The sequence below is a fragment of the Acomys minous genome, assembly GCF_964271855.1.
Source record: "Acomys minous genome assembly, chromosome: 12".
Lineage (NCBI taxonomy): Eukaryota > Metazoa > Chordata > Mammalia > Rodentia > Muridae > Acomys > Acomys minous.
Window position 1 is genome coordinate 38,836,277 of NC_140493.1, and position 19,714 is coordinate 38,855,990.

At 49.4% G+C, this 19,714-nt stretch overlaps 1 protein-coding gene across 2 annotated transcripts in view; it reads left to right on the forward strand.

Moving 5' to 3' along the window:
• The first annotated feature begins 2,729 nt into the window (after positions 1 to 2,729).
• Positions 2,730 to 19,714, forward strand: part of ZHX2 (zinc fingers and homeoboxes 2) — a 148,242-nt gene continuing 131,257 nt past the window's right edge. Inside the window, exon 1 of one of the 2 annotated variants that reach the window (XM_084750997.1) lies at positions 2,730 to 3,405. The gene's annotated coding sequence lies outside the window, so the exon portion shown is untranslated. Of the gene's footprint in view, positions 3,406 to 3,517; positions 4,170 to 19,714 lie in introns of those variants that run through there. The other variant, XM_084750998.1, reaches the window with a different exon arrangement.

Sequence of the window (19,714 nt, forward strand, 5' to 3'; positions counted from 1 at the left end):
TGTGTGCATGTGTATGTGTGTGTGTTTGTGTGCGTATGTGTGTGTGCAAACCAAGCGAGGGGAACAGATCTCCTAGAGTAGTTTCAGGCATAGTCCCAGACAGTTGTGAACTGCTCCATGTGGGTGCTAAGAAGGAAATTCCATCCTTTGTGTACTCCTCACTGCTAAGCCATCCCTCCAACCTCGTTTTGCTGTTTTGCTTTGTTTTTTTTTTTAACAGTGAGACTCCAATGCCTGTTACGTCTTTAACCATTTAAAGACTTTACAGTACAGAAGCCCTCACCCCCTCCCGTGTTTGTGAGATTTGCACCAGGAAGATATAGATCCTCTGGCATCGCCGGCTTCCTTCACCCTGGCCTTTGCCACGCTACATACAACCTGTTACCCAGCCGGAAGCAGGTGGCAGTGGAAGCCTCGCTCATAGAGATACTTCCGAAGTAATTGCTCATCAAGAGGAAGTGGAGCCTCAAAATAGGAATCGCTTCCTTGAGGTTTGGGCAATTACCATGGAAACAGCCTGCGAAGTATACCTAATTTTAAAGGGCTGGGGGTGTTGGTAGAATGACCTGGAAGGGCATAACGAGATAAGTGGTGTAAAAGTGTGGGGCTGGTGGTGATTTTATTGCTTGTTTATTTGTCCTTTCACTATTTGGGCACACCTTTATTTAGTATGTCCTAGTTACTGTTCTTGTTGAGGTGGTAAAGGCCATGGCCAAAAGCAAATTGAGGGATGAAAGGATCTACTTAGCTTATAGGCTATAGTTGGTCATCAATGGAAGGCAAGGCAGAAGCGAGGACACAGGAAGCTGACATTGTAGCGCAGGCCGTAAAGGAAGCTGCTTGCTGGCTTGCTCAGCTTGCTTCCTTATACAACGCAGGACCACCTGAGCTGGAGTGACACTTACACAGTGGGCTGGGACCTCCCACATTAATCAAGAAAATGCCCACCCACCCCAGGTACACCCACAGGCCAATCTGTTGTGGGTAATTCTCCAATTGGGGCTCCCTCTTCCTAGGTGACCCTAATTTGTGTCAAGTTGATCAAAACCACCCAGCTCATACAACGTCCCCAAATTCTGGTCTTGGATGAAAGTTGACAAGGCTCTTGGATCATAGGTATCAGATAGGTCTGAAAAAGACAGTACATGATCCGGACCTACAATCACCAACAAAGCTCTGAGTGGAATCCTGTTAAGGACCAGGAGATTTTTGTCTCCCTAGAGAGAAGGCAGGAATAAAGCCAGTAAGCAACCAGGATCCCGGTTCATGAGCTTTTTATCCAGCGGTGGGGCAACTCCCCCATCCCCAGTCAGCAATAACCCAACCAGAGCTGACAGGCCAGTAAGAAAGTTTTATATGTGTGTTGACTTAATCTCAAATAGAAAAAAACTAACGAAGAAACAAAAGTTACCAGAGAGATGGGAGATCTTTTTTTTTTAAACTACTTCCTTCTTTCCACTTTACGAAAGAAACATGCCAATAGAGATTCCCCAGAGCCACCGCCACCCGTCAGCCCCCAAAGCCAGTCTTCCACTCTAGACTGGGTCATCGCCATCCGCGGCACACCGCCACCTGTTGCTGCCCTGACTCCCGGAGCGGAGTTGCAAGCGGCCGCTAGAGTTCGTTCTAATTCCCCGGAGCAGAGCTGGCAGGAAAGCTCGGTCGCGACGCGCCTGCTAATCCTCAGGATGGGAGGCGACTCCGCAGTCTCAAAGCCCCAATGCCCTCTGTTTTCTTGAGTAACTCCCAGCGTCAAGTCTTCGTTCCAGAGTTCGGCCACCTCGCCTACAGTGGGCTCCAGCGCGCTCACATCCAACAAATTCCGAAGCGCCAGCCCTGCGAAAAAGAACACAGGGTCCTTGAGGGTAGGAATGTGCTGCTCAGGCAAGTTGCTAGGTCCTTCGACGTCCCTAGGATGCTTCCTTAGAGCATTTTATTAACCTTGCGCGGTCGCCAGGGCACCGAAGCCGGGGCGCTAGTTCACGGTTCCCAAGGCTGCAGAGGAAGGGCAAACACCACACACACACACACACACACACACACACACACACACACACACACACACACACCACTCGAGGGTGCTCTGAAGCGTAGGACGAGGCCGCGTTTGGAGACCCCTCCCGCCGGGAACGAGGCTGTCCCAGCTCGGAAAGTGACCCGTGTCACTTCCGAGGGACTCCAGCGTGCGCGCTGCAGGCGTGTGCATTTCTTTGAATCTGAGAATCGCTGCGAACTCGAGCCAGACAAGTTTAACTCAGCTCCCCGGGTGTCTGTTTGTTTATGGGCTTGGAGGGAAAAAGTTTGAAGATCTTTAACCAGACTGAACCCAGGCGCTAGCGGAAATCCCCAACAAAAGTGATCTGGCTTCAAGTGGTTATGTAAGTGGGGGCGTCTTCTTCCCCGCCCTACACCGAAGCCCTCTCATTGCTATTCCGGGAGTAAAATGCATCTCGCTTTAAAAACAAAAGAGGAAAAAAAAAGTTTTAAATTTTGTTATTATTTTCTTGAGCCGGCAGAGGAGTGAAAATGCAGGCAAGAGCCCAGGACGTGTGACGACCCCACCCGCGTCTAACCCACACATTGCAAGAGGATGCGAAGTCCCGGGTGCTGTTTGAGCCCGACAAGTCCTAGCGCCCTGCGGTCCCACGGCCCGCCACTCCACGTGGTGAGGATCAACAGTTTGTTGAGCTCACCAGTGACACCTTGAACTTTTCATAAAGAAAATGGGTATTGCACTGTGAGGGTTTGGCCGCGGCCGCGCGCCGGGTCCTACTCAATATTCAATGATCTCGCTTGCGCCTCCCCCACCTCTTCCCGCAAAAATTCCATCGAGTCCGTTACTGGACACAGACTTTTAAGTTCATTTTCTGCCCCCCACCCCCTGTTTGTCCACTCATCTGAGCCTTTAGGGGCAGTCTCCCCCCACCAGCAGCTCCCTCCTAAAATGACATTTTGCCTGCGTCTGTAGAGGGGCCTGAATTTCACTTTGTAACTTTCTGCGGAACCCGAGCCGGGTGGCAGCTCCGGTGGTGGTATCGTATGCAAATACGCATGCTGACGTTACAGATCATGTGGGTTTTGGCGTAGATTCCCCACTGATCGAGGCATTTTCCCCCTTTTTTTTCTTTTTTCCTTTTTTTTTTTCTTTTTCTTTTTCTTTTTCTTTTCTTTTTTTCTTTTAAAAATTTCAGCCAACCGTTCTCCGTACGGGGGCTTTTTCTGCCTGTCTGTCTGTCTGCCAGGCTGGCTTTCCCCACCACCACCTCTTTCCCACGGAGCCCGAGTCGGGCGCCGGGTGGGGAGTGGGGAGTGGGTGGGGGGAGCCAGCAGAGTTCCATTTTGGAACGCCCGTGCCTCGTCTCCGCGTTCCCAGCCCGGGTCCCCGCGTTCTCAGCCCCGGCGCAGGTAAGAAACTTCGCCCCGGCGCGGAGCACCCGAGCGGGCACCGCCAGCCCGGAGCCCGACACGTTGGGCACCCGCCACTCCAGCCCAACTTTCCCATCGCCGCCGCGGCTCCCGAAAATGTGTTGTTAATGGGACTTGGTCGGGTTAGGGATGGGGGTGCGCAGGAGGGGGTGTGCAGGCTTTTTATTTTTTATTTTTTGAGAGTGGGAGGAAATCAGCAGTTACGGGAACGGGAGGAGACGGAGATTTTTTTTTTTTATGAAATAGTTTTGATTACAAGTTTGGATAAATGGAAGCCAGACCGAGGAGGAGGAGGAAAAACATGTCTACGTTTCCCTATGTCGACATAAGCCACAAAAAAATATGGCGTCCGCTTTCGACAGGGCGTTACGTAGACCCGACTCTGTTTTTTATTTATTTATTTTGTGGCCGGCTCCCTGCCTTCTTGGCCAAACTGCGGCGCTTTGTGCGAGCGGGGCAGGTCCCGCGGGGACTCCACCGGGACGTGGCCCCGTCTCCGCGCTTTTTGGCAGCCTGGGGGGGCTGCGTGTGGCTGCTCCCCTCCCTCCCCCGCTCTCCCCTCGGCTCTCCTCTCCCGGTGACGATTCGCCGTAATGTGGTGGCAGGAAGCATGACGCCGTGTTGAGGCTGCCTCTCCTCGCGTCGCTCCCGGTGGCTGCAGGCGGCCGGCGAGCGGTGCGGGCGGCGGAGGAGCGACCTGCGGGCAGGGCCTGAGCGCGGCGCTGTGCCCACGCCCCGCTCAGGTGCGCGGGGAGGGGGATGCGGGGGGCGCGCGGCCCCGGGGGACCCTGAAGTTCCTAGCCCGCCCGGACACTAGCCCGAGCCCAGGTCTCCCGCCTGAGTGGCCGTGGCGTTTTTTTCCAGTCTGCTCCACAAGAGGTTAATCATTGCTGGCGTTGGAGCGTCTTTGTGGCTTGTCCCAGGACTTGGGATCCTGGGCTTTGCAAACTTGCCCTTTCCCTACCAGCTTTGCAGGAGGCTGCGAAGACCGAGGAGCTCGGAAAGTTGGAAAGCAGGAGCATCACAGGAACGTCCCTTTTGGCCTGCTTAGCTGTGTTGAGCTCCAGTGGTGGCGGTGGAGGATGATGAGGGCTTATCAAACAGGGTGGGTGGGGGAGACCGGTCGCGGTAGCCAAGTCGTGATTTGCCCCGGCTTCCACCTGATTGATTGGCTTCAAAGCCAGTGGGGTCTCTGCGCTCCACTGTTCAGTGATGGCCTTTTGTTGGGGGCGGGGAGGAGGAAGGAGCACCCCTCCCCTCTTCAGAGTCACCGCTCAGCTGGGGCCCCAGGCATCTCTGTCCTTTAGAGCCCAGAGTACTCCGTTTGCTGCTCTCTGAAAATCCCTTTCTGGAAGTGAGCTGCTCCTCAGATCTGAGGCCAGCCCTGTATTGAACCAGGACTTGGGAGACAGAAATTCCTCCCCCGTGACCCCTAAGCGGCTTGGGCTTCCCTCAACAAGCCTCTTAAAACACACGCTCGCTCTGCTCTCTCGTGCTGGCTGCTGTAGAGTCGAGCAGAAATTAATGCAGCGGAAGTGAAGAGGGTGAGAGTCTGAACACTCATGGAATCTTAAGTCAAAAGGTGATTTTCTGTTTCTGAGGCCCTCCAGTTTAAGCAGTTCAGGCCCAGGGCAGTAATGTCAAAAAGCATTTGGATGACGGCCAAGTGGAATAAATATCTTGTTAAATGGCCTGTTTGATAGTAAAAGTAGACTAATGGGGCCGTCAAGTGGTTCAGTGGGACCAACACAAAGGTTTAAGTTTAAAGTGAAAGTTACACAAAGCTGTTTACACATGTTCTTTTAAGACCAGGGGAAAAAAATCTAAGAATAAGATTAAAATGTGTCCCTGACCATAATCAGGCCTGTTGTGGTGTGGAAATATTGTTACTGTTTACTGTGGAAATAATTGTTACTGTTAACACTATCATTGGTCTATGAGCTTTGGTCTATGAGCTTGTACCTTACTTTCTTGCAGGGTTTGATGTCAGCTAAGGATCTACCTTAGCAGATAATGTAGTTATGAGGAAAATTCAGGAGGTCAAAGGTTTAGGATAAATCAGTGACTCATCAGAGGGGCGGGGCAGGGGGCGGAGGGAAACACTGACAACATTGGATTCTCAAGTTGAAAACAGAGGATCTTGACTTGCCCAATCATGACCACATCCCAAGGCATCAGGCCTTGGTGGTTATGAGGACACTGTGCCTTTAACAAGACTCGGGGTTGGGGGTGGTGGTGGTGGGGAGTCATGTTGGTGTTTGGTTAAGTGTTGCTAGCACTTGCTGGTACAGTATCTAGGCCTGCTGAATGGTAAGCACGCTTTATCCTGCAAACCTCACCACTACCCCACAAGCCAACTATTATCACTGTCTTCAGATTCTGGTTGAGGAAACTGAGGCCCCAAGAGGTAAAGAAAGCTCGGCCAACCCCACAGGATGCAATATGTTTAGAGGGTCTGTGTCGGAGGCCAGTTTGGCTTCATAGCGTTCATCTCTGATGCAAGGAGGTCATTACAGCGACAAACCAAAGGGTCAAGTATAGGCAGGACTGAGAGCTATGGCTACTGCCCTGGGATTCATCTGGATTTCATTGGTTTATTCCTTTGTTTGGAAACTCGGTGTTGATGTATTTAATCATTCAACAACGATAACATCCCGGATACTACCAAGAGCCCCCCATCATTATACAGGTTTATACGCCAGGCACTACCCTAAGAACTTATGATTAGACTATTTTGTCTTTGTGAGAACCAGGAGACATCGAGGCTCTCATTCTCTAAAGATGAAGACACTCTGGCCCAGAGAGGTCAACGCACTTGTCCTAAACCAAACAAGCTCATGAGGCAGGTGGCAGCGCCCACAGCATGCTTACTCCCACTGCGGCACTGCACTGCACTGCAGCAGCCATTGTGGGGATGCTGGGGGGCCAGATCCCCCTCTGCTCGGAACAAAGCTTTATTCCACGCTAATGGAGATGCTGGTGGGATAAAGACCCCCTACCCTCTAGGAGTTTGAACAGACAGTAGGAGTGCTCATTAGGCCCAACCAAGCAGAATTAAGTAAGTGCTATAAGGAGAGCAACCATTGTTAACGCACAGGGAGGGTGGGATTGTGCTGCTCTGAGGGGGCTCATGGGGGAATCTCCTGGAGGGGATGGCATCTAAGCTGACCCTTGACCAGGAAAGAACACTGTGAGATTGCATAGGATGGCATTGATTCAGCTGCGAGAAACAGACATTCTGAAGGCCACGTGACTTATACGGCTGGGACAGTTTTTGTGGGGATGGGATGCTGCCTCAACTGTATCATTAGGAACCCAAACTGTGCCTTTTCGTTCTGCCACCCTTAGCCTGTGGGTCTTAGGTATGAGGTTTAAGAAGGAGAGTGTGGTGTCTCCGGGCCTCAACCAGAGAGCTATGCTGTGTGGTGAGGAGATCAAGTGTTTTGGCTCAGATACATTACTGCTGTGAACGTGATGGGGTTCTGCTTACAAGGCAGAAGGGGTGAATAGCTGCTGAATTATAGCATGTGGAGTGCCTGAATTCTCACATGGGAAGCGGTCGAAAGGTATTGGGGGGGGGAGGTGTCCTGGAAGCTGTCTGCATCCTAAGAATTGGAGAAAGGGGTCCAGGGAAAGTTGTACCGGAGATGAAGTCGGACTTCACTCACTGGAGAGGTGGGTAGCCTGTACTCTGTAGGTGCCAGGAGCCGTGGCAGGCTTCTCGGTGGGGTCTATGATGTATTTAAGGAAGGTAAGACAAAGATTGCAGCAATGCACCGGGTACCTACAAATCCCCTTGCTTCTCACTTGAGAGAGAATGAGACCAAGGAACTTTTCAGATGGGGGCCAGTGTTGTCTCAGTGGAAAAAAGATGACAGAGTATAATAAAGCGGTAAGGAGGAAGGAGAGATAGATAGCCTTTAGATCCTGCCAATAAGAACCTAAAATTAAACCCCGTACTGAAGACACAGATAGGGGAGTGAGTAGAACTCCCTGGCCAGGCAGTCTACCTGAGTCAGTGAGCCCCGGGTTCAGTGAGAGACTGTGCCTCAAAAAAACAAAAAGGAGAGTGACTGAGGTCAACGCCCGACATTGCTCTCTGGCCGACACACACACACACACACACACACACACACACACACACACACACGTCGCTCCCCAAAACCAGGAATCCAAAATTATGTTGAGGCACTTCAGCTGTCCCCAGAGGTAAGTCGCTCTCTTAGCACAGTGTTTCACTTCATGGGACAGAGGCAGTTGGACAGGAGACTTTAACAGTTAAGAAACCGCATGTATTGTCTTCTTCCTGGCCTCTGGGATTCCTGGGTGTTAGCCTCAGTTCTGCCTCTCACCAGTAGAATTGCCTTGGCCTTGGCCCTCACCAGACTTGCTTTAAATCAAGAAGATGGCAGGGGTGGGCCTCAAAGACGTACCACCTTCAGCACCCAGGACTCCTCCAGCAAGAACTGTGCTCTCTTCAGTCCTTTTGCACTAACTCTATAGCTTGAGCACAGACACCTGCTTCTCTGCACCCAGGGGTTTGTTTCACTTGGTTTTGTTTAAATCAGAACCAGTTGTAGCCGCCGTATGGATTACTGCAAAGCTTAAGAAGTTTATACATTGCACCTGACACGCTACTGGACTCAGCAATCCAGTCCCCACCACTGTCATGGTCACTACAGCCACCTCCAGGGAATGGCTTGCGTTCTCGTAATTAACACACTCATTGTTAATCGTCTGCCAGGGACCCTGCCTGTCCCCAGTTCACATTGGGCTCTCCTCGTCCCAGAGCATGGGACATTCATTCTGTGGCAAATCTGAGTGGCCACAGCAATAGAAGTCCTGATGAGAGCCTGCTGTCAATTGTGGGCGTGTCCTTTGTGGAACCCCGGACCACACCCCAGCAGAGCATCGATGAGGACCACATTGCTGTTAACACGCCCTTTGGTAGACACCTAGGCGGGCATTGTGTGTAAGTGGAAAAGTAGTTTTCTTCTGAGCCAAAAGAGAAAAGAAAAAGGAGTAAGATAAAGATATGTGGTCCTGTTTTCCCCTCCCCAGCCTTTCTGTAAAAAAAAAAAGCCCTCACCCTACGTTGAACAGGTTGTGATATTAAGAACATCCTCCTACAAGCTGTTTCCTGTTCTGTGCTTGTAGTCATGGATTTAAGAGAGGTTGATTGGCAATGATGTGTGTGTGTGTGTGTGTGTGTGTGTGTGTATGTGAGAGAGAGAGAGAGAGAGAGAGAGAGAGAGAGAGAGAGAGAGAGAGAGAGAGAGAGAGGCATCCCCCCACACAAGGAGCAAAACAATCTTAACAATACTACATCTACTGCATTGGTATTATCCCAAATTTCCCCCCAAGAAATAAAGGACAGGGCCAGAGTCAGGCTTCCTGTGCCCCTGGGTGGATAGTTTACCTACTAAAAAACCTCAACTTATAACTCTTCTTTCTCCCCCCCCCACACCCCCACACCCGGCGCTCCACTTCCTAATACAAGAATGTTCCTGGAGATTAAGTCTAGTCACACAGTGTTTCATAGCAATAGCCTTTACACAGAATGCAATCTGCAGTGAGTGAAACCTGTGTAGTATTGATTGTAAGTTCGATTGTAAGGAATGTGGCCCGAGTGTTGACTTCAAAGCAAGAGGTGTGTCAGCCGCCTTTGGGGCGCACAGGCTTAGTGTGGCATGGAAGAGTTACACTTATCTTACGTTACACTATGTTTCACTTATCTTATAGAGGGAACCAGTAAAACTTCCGGGGAAAACATTTGCCATTCGATATGGAGAATTGACCTTTGTATCCCTGGGACACTAGTGTGGCCAAATAGAGTTAGCTCCTCTTTGGATCAGGATCCCTCCTGTTGGGGCCTAGGGGCCTACTTGTGAAGGAGAGAGGCTGTGGACAGCATGGCCTGGCCTGGCTGCTGAGTTATGAGCAGAAGACCCTGAGCACCGGTTCTCTTTGGTCTGCTTGGATGCCTGCAGCTGTGGCTTCTGTGCTCTAAAACCTCTGCAGAAAGGGGAGGAGGACTTAAAACATCTAAGTTAAAAAGCAGGCAGCATGCATGCGTGCATGAGCCACATACAGGTGATAATTTCAAGACGGTATTGCAGAATGATTTTTTTTTAAAGATTTATTTGTTTTATTTATTGCGTACGAGTGCTTTATCTGCAGAAGAGGGTATCAGATTACATTATAGATGGTTGTGAGCCACCACGTGGTGGCTGGGAATTGAACTCAGGACCTCTGGAAGAGCAGAGAGCGCTCTTAACCACTGAGCCATCTCTCCAGCCCCTGCAGAATGATTTTTTAAAAAAAAACAAAAACACTCCTCAGTGGGCCAGCTGTACCCCCATGGCCTTCCCAGCTCTGGCTAGTGAAACTGAACAAATGCAGAGGTTCCCCGCTCACCTACCACAAGCCCACAAATCAATTCATCTGAAGAATGGCAGTAGCTACTGTGTGCCAGACACTGGGCTGGGCACTTACCCTTTATCCTGCCACTCAATCTGAGTAGGAGGGGTAAACGGAGAGCTATGTATGATCCTACCGCAAAGACAGGGAAACAAAACTCAAAGAGCTGCAGCCCTGGCTCTCTCGGGGACACAGAGGGAAGGTAGGAGAGTCAGGTGGCTTACTCGGGTCAGTTTGTTCCCAGGGCTTTGGGACATGTGGACAGAAACATGGCAAATCCAGCCCGTAAGGAAGCATGGAGCGAAGGGTTGGTCTAGACATACTTTGGGAGCCATTATAGGGGTTTAGGGAATGGGCCAGCATGTGTACCTATGTGGCTACACATAAGAATATGGTCAGAACTGGGATTCTAAATTTTCATCTCTTATCTCTAGAGCCCTGCCTCTCTACCTCCGCTAGTGTCTGTGACAGATACTCCCCAGGAGCACTCTACTCTCTCCTTGACCTAGACAGAGACAGAATGAATCCCAGTAAGCCAAAAGCTGCAGAGTTGGGACCTGAAGAGGAACTGGGGCCTCCAGGATAAACGCCACAGCCTTGCTGGCCAATGAGGAGCAGGGGGTGGAGGGAGCAAGCATGGGGTGGGGAGTGGGGGGGGGTGGGGGTGGAGAATAGCTGTGTTGCTGTTTTTATACAATAAAAGAGGATCATTGTAATTGGGACCCTTTGAATCATAACACGTCTGCCCATGGCTCTCTCCAGCTGCAGAGCCATTTAGTTAAATAGCACACAGAAAACTCCTTTCAGCTGATATTACATTCCCGCTGTTCTTAAAATACAAGACAAGGCTGAATTGCTCCAACGGCAAAGCCATCTCAGGCACCCCCCCCCCCGAGCCCCTGGGCCTACCCAGAGTCCCTGAGGGATCTCCGTGCCCTGTGGAGGATGACATGTTGAAATTATTTTCATTTAAGTTTCACCTCTGCCTTCCTAGAAACAGATTCAAGATATCTTCCCACTGCCTGGCCAGAGCATGATGTGATGGTCAAGTTACAGATGGCAGAGGATGGTGGCCTGTTGGGAAAAACAGCACACACTGGCACCACTTATTGGGATGGGGTGCGCCTTGACTTTTTTTTTTTTAATATTAATCCTTGTGGTGGTGATGTTAGAGCAGATACTGGGGAAAGAGAGACGGAGCACTGAATGCTGGGAAAGGAAGCTATCCTCTGGCCAAGACATTTCAGAGAAGGGGGTGAGTTCCAGACAGCAATGGGTTCTGCTCTAAATCTCTTCAGCTGAGACCTCTGCTTCTCCTGGAACTGCCATCTACTGTCTTCTGGGGGAAGTTTGTATTACAAAATTGATTCTGGGCAGGCAGGGTGCTGCTGCTAAGTAGAATGGACTCTATCACCTCAAGGGGGACCGGTGGATGCCCCAAGATCAGTGTGCAGTTGGACAGCGTCTGGCCTTGGCACTTTTAGGAAGGGGAGCACTGGGTCTCATGTGCATACTCTACAGTCAATCGAAAGGTCATTTAAGGAAACGAGTTTATTAGTAGGACCCAGGAACGTTCTAGCTAAGAGAAACTTCAGAAGCCAAGCCTAGTGCAGTGGCACATGCCTGCAGTCCGGTACTGGGAGACAGACACAGGAGACTGTATGCATGTTCAAGGCCAGCCTTGGTTGAAAAGGGAGTTCCAAGCCAGCCAGGACAAAATAGTGACTTAATAAGGCCCTGTCTCTGGAAAGGAGACAGGGGTTGGGGGGCCGGGCTGTGGGGGAGGAAGAAAGGAAACTATGGAGGGCCCAGCTTGGGGAAACTGAGGCCTAGAACAATGTGAAAATTAGCCAGGATCCCTCAGTCCTCCGGCAGTGTGCTTTGTTCTCTGGCGAAGTCACTTCAGGCCCTTTTACTTTCTTAATCAGCCAGCTCATCTCAGTCCCTTTCCTCCCCACTTCCGGTCCTCTGCCCTGGAACTTGCTGAGCACCTGCAAGAGTGACACATCCATGTCCCTCCTCTCAGGGAGTCCACACTCGGTGGTGCTGAACCACACAGCCACTGCTCCAGGCCACATAGCTAACCCTACCGACACCATGAGTGCAGTTCTAAATGCCTTACATCCCTAAGAGAAATTAGGATTCTGTCTTCTGCATTTGACAAGCAGGGAACACCGAATGGGAAGATGTTTGTCCCAGGGCTTCAGAAGCCGTGCAGGCAGTCCAACACCAACTGTTCCTGGGAGTTACAAGGATCCAGGCACTCACTGCCTCCCCTACCCTTTGCACCTTGTCACGGGCCAGCTCAGTCGGGGATAGGTCCCTGGATATGGGGTTTTTGAAGTGACGGTGGATGGAAGATAAGGCAGTGACACTCAGATATAAAACTTTCTTGTGAGTTGTCACTGCCTTATCTTTTGTCCACTGACACTTCAAAAACCGTGTACCCAGGGACCCATCCCCAACGGAGCTGGTCTCTGACAGCACCTGTGGTCTTACTAAGTGGTTAACCCAAATGATGGAGCCAGGACCTGAGTGCAGCCCTTGAGGACCCAAGACCTGAAGAGTTTTCTCCACCTCAGGCATGATGCATTCAGGGGTTCTTGCTAAGAAACTAGCATGAGCGCATCCCTCAGAGGTCCAGAGTCACAGGGGATTTCCAGGTTAGTCCCTCAGAGTCTCCCAAAACTGAAGGAACATTCAGTAAGCTGTGAGGTAATTGAGTAATGGGTATGTATTGGCACAAAACCCATAAAGTGTCATGGATTAAAAACTCCTGTGTCAGGCATTGTGCAGCTTGGAGCCATAAGTATGGCCTTTCTTTCTTCTTTTTCTTCCTTCCTTCCTCTTTCCTTCACACCATCCCTTCCTTCGTTTCTTTTTCTGAAATAGAGTCTCACTGTGTAACCCAGGCTGGCCTTTGAATCCACAGTCCTTCTGCTAGGTTTATAGAACATGCAGTCTCCTAAATGTTGAGGATAACATATTAAATTCACCTGCTTAAAATATATAATACTACTCTTCTGTATATTTACATAATTTATGTAGCCATCATCAGTATGTAACTTTAGGACAGTCCCATTACCTCCCCCACTCCTCCACCCCATCTCCCCAAAAAGGGACCTCACGCACCCACTAGCAGTTGTTCTCCATCTCACCTCCAGCCCTTCACCCCAACTCTGAGCCACCACCCTGGACTTCTGACCTCTGCCCTTGCAGTCATATAATCTGCAACCTTTCTTGTGGCTTAAAGAGCTTGAGAGGCATCCACCATGCAGTTGCATCAGTGGTTCATCCTTTTGTATTACCAAACAGTACCACACTGGGTAGATATACCACGTTTCCTTATCCATTCGTGGGCAGGTGAGCACTTGTGTTAGTTTTTCGTGCAGGAGATTTGAGAAGGCTATAAATATTTGTGAACAAGCATTTTCACTTGTGTACATGCCTTTTCACTTGTATTTGTTTTATTTTGAAATGAGGTAGCCCAGGCTGGCATTGAACTCACAGCGTAGCTCAGGCTAGACTTAAACCCTTGATCCTCCTGCCTCTGCCTGCCTAGTGCTGGGATTATAGACACGCCCCACTATGCCTCTTGCCTGTCAATGTTTTTATTCCTTTTGGCTGCTTAAGTACAGGAATACTTAGAGGAGAGATCGCTATGTATTTGCCAACCTGTGATATTGTCATTTGGCCCACTTTACAAGTGAGGAAATGCAGGATTAGGGAAGGGAGGGTCACACTGCTGAAGTGTAGAGGAGCAAGATTCAACCTTCACTCTGCCCAGTGACTACCCAGGACCAGGACGACAGCAGAGTCAATAAGGCATCCTGTGTGAAACGGTTAAGGACACACCCACTCTCGGCCCCAAGAAGCACAGAATTAGCACTAGAAAGGCTAAGTTGTGCCTCCTAGGTCCCTACTTTGCCATTTGCCTTATCTTGGTTCTAGTTCTACCTCTTTTTTTTTTAAAGATTTATTTATTTATTATTTATACAATGTCCTGCCTGCATGTACCCCTGCACACCAGAAGAGGACACCAGATCTCATGATAGATGGTTATGAGCCACCATGTGGTTGCTGGGAATTGAACTCAGGACCTTTGGAAGAGCAGATGGTGCTCTTAACCTCTGAGCTACCTCTCCAGCCCTAGTTCTACCTCTTTTTACAGAGTAATGTTCTTGGTGCTGGGGAAGCTGGGGAAAAAAAAATGACCAACCACATCCTTATTGTTCCTGCCACACTGAACTTGCAGAAGCCTTATCACCGCTCCCAAGTGGCTGTGAGAATTGAAAGACTTTTACCTTGAAAGCACAGCTCAGTACCTGGCTCCTAAGCAGTGCCCTGGAGATACTAGCTGGCCCTGTGGTGGTGGCTGACATATCCCTGACCTCATGTACTGTGAAGCTGCCTAAGAGTCGCTGAAGCTTAAGGGACATCCTGATATCTTTCTTCTGTGACCTGAAGCCACACCCACTGCATGAAAGGATGAGCCACCTCCCAGTGATCAGGCAGTTTTCTGGATGGACAAATCCAGATTCTCTTCTGATATGTTAGGACTACCCCCAGGAGGTGTATGTGCTGGCTACAGCACCAGCTCTGGCTCTGCTTTATCTCACACCTTTCCTTACCGGGCTGTGTACATTCTGTGACGGCTCTGCTATCTCCAAAACTGGAGCAAGGCTCTTGTGTCTCCCAAATGGAGAAAACACTGCCACGCAGTACTCATGGGATCAGGGTAAGCCAGACATGGGATGCTATGGATTCTTCTTATGGAATGGGCCCTGTTGGTGACCTTTATTGTCACCTTCTCAGGTTCCTGGTCTTTCACAGTTGGAGTACAGACCAGGTATGTAATCTATAGGAAGGACTTGGGGCATCTACTTTGAGATGTCTAGATAAAGAAGAGATGTACTAGGTGTGCAAACACTTAAAATGATGGAAGTCTTATTGCTCAGTTTAGCCCAATGCCACATAGGTCCTGTGTGTGGCTTAGACTCATTCTTAATAACAGAAGCTCAGGGGTCCTGCTCAGCCCTCCTAGCCTTGAGCACATAGCCTACCTAGCCCCTAGCCACTGGTGACCAGGGACTATCTATATGGAGAGTCACGCCTGCAAGCTAGAAGTCTAGGTCATTCTCCTCTGGTTCTCTCCCCTCCCCCAGCCACCAGCGAACATAATCTTGACTAGATGATTGCTCAATAAACAGTTATTAAACTGATACGTGGAATTGAATACAAGAGGGTTCTGTGTGTGTGCCATGTGTGTTGAAACAGGGGAGTAACATAACGCTGGTTCTAACTGTGCAAAAATGAATAGAAACTTTCAGTATTGTCTTCTTCTTCTTCTTCTTCTTCTTCTTCTTCTTCTTCTTCTTCTTCTTCTTCTTTCTTCTTGCATTTAAATAAGAAGAAAAGAGCAAGTCCTGCTGGAAGGATTATCAATGTGTCATCTGTCACCAATCTCTCCCTTCCTTTGCTCCCCTGAGGTGTGATTTGAAAACCCCAAACTCAAACCCATTGTCTTTCACTAATATTCTTAAATCTTCTCTGGTCACTGGTTACACAGAAGTCAAAACCCAAATGCTCCTGTGGGCTTTGCAAGTAGTGTGAAAGTATGGCGGGGTAAAGTATAGCGTGGTAAGATATGGTGCAGAGAGCTGGAGGGGAAAAAGCATATGCCTCAGCTCTCAGCATAAACCTAGTTCTTCAACTGAACTCTGCAGTCCTTCTGCAAACGAAAGTAACTTCTGACCCACGGGGTCAAGTCCAAATTCCTGACCCTGGTACATTGGCTGTCTTGGAGCCAATTTCTTCCTAGCAGGCATAGTTTTCTCTAATTGCTTTACCTCTGGTTGTGCATGCCCCATTTCAGTTGCACCAGATTAACCCCTGAACCCCAAGTGCACCACCCCTCTCCCTTTCTGCACGTAGGACCCCTGCCCTGGTCCGCTAAACTCAGCAATGCCAACTTTTCCTTCTGTACTGATTCTTGCTCCTCCCCCTGAGAGGCCAGTGTGCCCTGAACAGAATTGTCACGTTATGGATTTTGATCTGTTCATGTATCTGTCTCCCTGGCGGGATGGAAATTGGGGGGGGGGGGGGAGTTGAAGGAATGGGGGTAGGGAGAGTTTCCTGTTTGTCTGTGCGTTCCTGTTCCCAGCCCCAGCTCAGGGCTGGCCCACTCTAGGGGTTGAGAATGAGTGTCCATGAAGTGCCCGGATGGCTGTTATGAGTAAGCAAAAGTCTCTGTTTCCAGAAAGAGAGAGAGAGAGACTTCCACACCATGGGTTACTCCACCAGCTTGGCACAAGGGTTCGCTGCTGCCCCTGGTGGCAGGCCTTTGCCAAAGGCTTCAAGGACTAACTGGACAGTTTTCTAACAGGAGGCAGTCAAGGTAGCTTTGCCCCAGAAGAGCTTTGTCCTAAATTCAGAGACTTTTGGCAACGCCTGCCTGCCTGCCTGCCTGGCCCCAGTATGCTGCCTCATCTGAACACCTAGCTTCCTGCTTTTGGCTGGGTGTTATTCGTTCTTTCCTCAAAAACACCGAGTCTACCCTCCTGAGTGGCAAACAGAGGGAATTAGCACTGTTCCTGCGGGGTCTTTCTGCTGCTTCCAACATCAAGCTTATACAGACTGCACTTGAAAGCTAACTTTAAATTAGGCAATGGGTAAATGGGACAGAGTATAGACCCGTAGGCAGTGGTACAGAAAGGAAGTAATCCCAGCAGACACGAGGCCAAGGCAAGAGGATCGTGAGTCCAGCTGAGGCCACCCTGTCCACAAACAACCCAAGACAAAATAAATTCTACAAGTGTTAAAAAGGGGGATTGAGCTTGCCAGATGCCAGCCACTGAACCAGCCATGGCGTGTGTTATATTTTATTTAATGTAACTTAAGACCCACTTTGCATAGGGAAAAACTGAGGCTACAGGGCATGAACCTGATGAATTACACCAGGAATGGCAGAGCTATAGTTTGAAGCCAGATCTGAGTGACGACAGAGCCAAAGTTCTTTCCTGTCACTCTATAAAGACTGTTAAGATTCGGTGTCACACCCTTAGCAATAGGATATGGAGACCGGCCCTTCCTCCCTCTCGTGTGACAGACTTTGTTCATGAGCAACAAGACTGGAGTCAACAATAGCATCTTTTCTTTCCTAGCAAAGGATACTCTTGTGGTTTTATCACCTGTCAAAACAACAACAACAACAACAACAACAACAACAACAAAAAACTAGAGGACTAATAATCATTTTTTGCTGTTTCTTTTTTTATTAATTTATTCATATTACATCTCAATGGTTATCCTATCCCTTGTATCCTCCCATTCTTCCCTCCCTCCCATTTTCCCCTTACTCCCCTCCCTTATGACTGTGACTGAAGGGGATTACCTCCCCCTGTATATGCTCATAGGGTATCAGGTCTCTTCTTGGTAGCCTGCTATCCTTCCTCTGAGTGCCACCAGGTTTCCCTGAGGACTAATAATCTTACCAGACCAGCCTGAGCAGTAAGAAACATCACTTGTGAGGATTGCAACCTAATATTTGCCGTGTGTGTGTGTGTGTGTGTGTGTGTGTGTGTGTGTGTAATAATGACTACCAGACCATTCTTCAAGGATGGTGCATGAAACCCAATGATGATTATCTTCCTTAACTTAGCACACTATGGATCCACCTGGGAAAAGAGTCTCAAGGAGGGGTTATCTACATTGTATTAGCCTGGGGTCCTCCACCGTGATGGTTAACTGGGTGGGAAAACCCACCCAGCATCTGAGCTGAGCCCTGAACTGTATAATAGCAAGATAAAGCGAGCTGAGCAGTTAGTATGCACACCTTGGTTTCTTCTCTCTGTTCTTGACTGAATGTGGTGAGGCCAGCTGTCTACAGTTCCTCCTACCTTGACATCCCCACTCTCACGGACTTTGACCTGGAATTGAAAGCTGAATCAAACCCTCTTGTTTCTTGAGTTGCAAGCAGACCCCTAGACTAGCCGATGCCTAAAACATGTGGTACGGGAACAGAGGAGCCACACTATTCCAAGGGCTTAACAAACCAGGGTCTTCTTCTTGGGAAGTCAGTGCCCAAGGGACCACATCTTTCCAGATAGCTTGATAGCTTGATTTCAAGCTGCTACTGGGGGTGTCCAGGCTGCCTAGGTTTTATGATTGTGACATTTGAAGCCAGTAGTGGCATTCTGGCTGCTGTGGCAGAGGAAAAGAAAAGAAGGGACATATAGCTGCTCTCAGAATTGCTCACACAGGGAGCCTGGGCAGTGTTTGGTGCACTGGACTACTTGTTGTGTAGGAAGGGGGTCTCTGCGCATCAGAGTCCTGGGCTGCCTGTATTGCTCCAGTGGGTATAACCTTCATTTACTTTGCTTTGTCCTCTGGTACGTCCTGCTCTTCTAGAATTAAGCCATGGTCCTTGCATTGGGAGTTGGGACCACAGCTACCCTTAGCAACAGAAGCTTCCAGACATTTAGTCCAGGCCATCCTTAGCTCTAAGAACAGCACCCGGTTTCCCTCCCAATGACATGTAGAGGAGCCACCCTAGCAAAATGAAAAGCTACCAAGCATTTTTGTTTTGTTTTGTTTTAATGTGTTACCTATTTGTCTTTCACATATACTTTGGTGCATAGCGTTACAGTTTAGGTTTACAGTCAGTGTGGTACTGCAAGTACCAAGGATGCTGAGCATCACAATAGTAACGCTAATGGCCCCGGTTCACCCCAGCCCTCAGTGCACATCACTCACACACACACACACACACACAGCATTGCTGCTCTAACTTGTACACTCCACCCGTGTGAGGTCATTTCTGTTTCTCTCCTCCTGAAAGAGGCCTGGAGAATCTACATGGAACAATTGAGAAAACTGAGACTGAGAACAGTATTTTTTTTTTAAGTATAGCTAGGAAGGGGCCCAGCTGGATCTTGCTGTGGGGAGGACTGGCTGACTCTGTACCCAACACCCCAAGTCTGTTAGGCATTGCAGAAAAGGCCAGGGTTAAACCCTCAGTGCTCACAAGCTTGTTGCACATTCCATGCCGCCCAGCTATTCGGAACTGGTTGGGATTCCGGGTGCCTGGCTTATTTCTGTGTATTCCTACAGGAAACGAGAACACGCTTGCTCTGTGGCAGGTGCCACACGAAACGCCAGGCCTATTGCACTAGCAAAGGAGTTGCTTCTTTCCATCCGGGTTTGGAGTTTCTTCAGAGGATTACTGGAGCACCCCGGTCAGGAATGGCTGTCTGTTCAAATTTTGGCTCTGAAACGTTGCCTGGCAGATGGGCTCCACGTGGGCGGCAAACCTTCTTTGGCCAGCCAATCCTGGGACTGCCCAGCAGGCGTTTGTTTGTGACCGACTTTGCTCTTGTTTCTGTGGTGATCAGTCAGCTGACTCCCTTCAAGTGTCAGCTGACCTCCTTCAAGTCCATCCAGTTTAACCAGAGCAGAAATGTAGACTCTCCCTAGCCTCTGAATTGGCCAGGGTCTCACTGCTAGTGTGAAGTGTTTCCGGGCTCAGGCTGGCTTCAAAGTAGCCTTCTGTGTAGGTGACACAATGATGTTTGCTTTTTTATGCCTAGTAAATCACCCTTTACCCTCTATGACACTTTAGGCACTTTTCTTTTCCTTCACATAACTACCTATCATCTCCAAGTCTGAGAGTGACCCAGGACTGTCTCGCCATCGGGTGGTAAGACTCAAGGGACCAAGTTAAGGAACACAGCTGTAACATCTGTCCCACGGGAACGGACTGTGCACAGCCTTAAATGTTCGCCCATGGAACCTGGGCTAGAACTTTGCGATTTGTTTTCTTGTTCGGTTTTTAGCAAGAGAATTTCTGCTTAAAGCCAGTCATTCAGCC